Source organism: Mastomys coucha, unplaced genomic scaffold (assembly GCF_008632895.1).
Source record: "Mastomys coucha isolate ucsf_1 unplaced genomic scaffold, UCSF_Mcou_1 pScaffold18, whole genome shotgun sequence".
Lineage (NCBI taxonomy): Eukaryota > Metazoa > Chordata > Mammalia > Rodentia > Muridae > Mastomys > Mastomys coucha.
Genome location: NW_022196900.1, coordinates 91,993,916 through 91,996,040, shown reverse-complemented (window position 1 = coordinate 91,996,040; position 2,125 = coordinate 91,993,916). Strand labels below are relative to the sequence as shown.

General features: G+C 44.2%; 1 long non-coding RNA gene across 1 annotated transcript in view; it reads right to left on the bottom strand.

Moving 5' to 3' along the window:
- Nucleotides 1–1,678: 1,678 nt before the first annotated feature.
- The window catches only part of LOC116095611, a 2,852-nt gene continuing 2,405 nt past the window's right edge, over nucleotides 1,679–2,125 (bottom strand). Inside the window, exon 3 of the long non-coding RNA XR_004120662.1 lies at nucleotides 1,679–1,888. This is a non-coding gene — a long non-coding RNA (uncharacterized LOC116095611). The remainder of the gene's footprint in view (nucleotides 1,889–2,125) is intronic.

Genomic DNA, 2,125 nt, shown 5'->3' with positions numbered 1-2,125 from the left:
ACTTTGCATTTTTTCAGAGTGGACACTACCAGCATGTAGGTCTAGAAGTAGAATTTCCCAGAACCCAGACATCCAGCTCTTCCTGGAACTGCCCCTATCCTGACCACCAGCTGCTGTGTCTGCTTTGTCCCTTCCCTAAGCGTGGTCACACACAGTGCTCCTCTGTGCCTAGTTTCTTTAGTGTAATATTGTGTATCTCACTTTTTAGTTGGGCTGGGCTAGAACTCATGACGTAACCTAGGCTAGCCTGCGCTCCAGCTGGTCCACTTGTCCCAGCCTTTCAAACGTATAACGTTCTGAAGCTGGCCACTTGAAATAGTGCTGTGATTGTGAGTGTGTGTCTGTGTGTCTGTGTCTGTGTGCATAGTCTATGTGTAGTGCATATGTAGTGTGCACATGTCATGTGCATGTGTGTGTGGTGTGTGTATGCATCTGAGTGCCTGTGTATATAGTGTGTGTGTGGTGTGTACACATAGCGTGCATGTGTACAGTATGCATGTGTGCATGTAGTCTCTCCATGTGTAGTTATGTGTATGTAGTATATGTATAGCATGTGTGTAGTGTGCATGTGTTTAAGGTACATGTGTGTGGTGTGTGTGTGTATGCAACTGTTGTATGTGTGTAAGCTGTGGTCTGTGTGTGTAATGTATAGTGTGTGTGTGGTGTACATGTGTATAGTGTGCATGTATTTGTGATGTGTGTGTATCATCTGTGTGTATGTGTGTGTGGTGTGTGTATAGTGTGTGCATGTGTGTAGTATGCATGTGTGTGTGTAGTCTGTGTGTATGTAGCGTGAATATAGTGTGAATGTATGTGTGTCTGTGTCTGTGTGTGTGTGTGTGTGTGTGTGGTGTGTGTAGTGTACTCTAGAGCTGGCTGGTGTCTTCTTCAATGGCTTTACCACTCTATGTGAGTATTCAAAACCATCTGTCTTTCTTCACTTTGGAAAGCTTTCCCTATCCCGACCATCAGTGTGGCTGTTTTCATTCATCTTAAAGAAACTGAAGACTCCATCCACATCCCCTGAAGACCTGTGTGCACAGTGTTGCATACAAGTCTACATCAAAAGGACAAAAATTGCGAACAAATGGCCTATATTCTTATCCTTTGATGTAAACCTTTTATAGGTTGGAATCACTAATGTAAGTCCATATTTACTGAATTCTGATAACTGTGTGCACCTGTATGGCTCAAACTCTCTCACAATCTAACTCCAGATGGTTACCATGTCCCCTCCTCTCCCAGCTGGTTTCTGTGATGCTTACATCATCGATAGTCTTCGGCTGCCTTCAGAGTCGAGGCAGAGCGGATGGAACAGTATGCACCCTTGTTCAAAGCTTCTCTTACACAACATAGTTCTTTTGAAGTTTGTCTGTGTTGTAATAAAGGCAAGTATGTCTCTTCTGTGTCTCACTGTGTGCTGGTGGTCAAACCCAGGACCTTGCACACGCTAGGCAAATGTCTATCGCTGGCCCACACCTCCAGTCCTCCCCGCTTCCCTGGGATGGGATGCTGACTGTTTCCGGTTATGACATAGTGTTATGAACACTCTTATACAAGCCTTTATGACAATAAGCTTTCATTTCCCTTTGGTAAATATTTAGTAGTGTAATGACTGAGTCACGAGTTAGATCCATGTTTCATATTTATAAATTATTGACACATCTTTCCCCCAAAGTGGTTGCATGATTTTATTATATCGCCATGCATCATTTATCACTGCTGTGAGTGAGCGTTCTAGTTGCTCCACGGCCTTGTCAACATTTGGTGTTGTCAGTCTTTGTTAAGCTTCTGACTAATGCGTCCTGGCATTTCCTTGTGGTTTTAATTCACATGTCTGTGGACAGGAGCCTTTCTCCCCATGCAGTGCAGCTCCTTGCTCGTCCTCCTGGCAAAGCAAGCAGAGCCCATGCTCTCTTGGAATGTGGCAGCTTGCCTCTGTCCCTCTGACTATTGTGCACAATGAGCAGGAGCCACTCCCCCAAAAGCCATCTTTACTCTAAAGAAAGATGCATTTGCTGTGATTGTGGGCAGTCTCTGCTGTGGGACTATCTGACTTCAGATCCAAGTCTCAGATAGCTGGCTGACAGTAGACAAACATCAAGATTTCTTTTTTTTTTTTTTT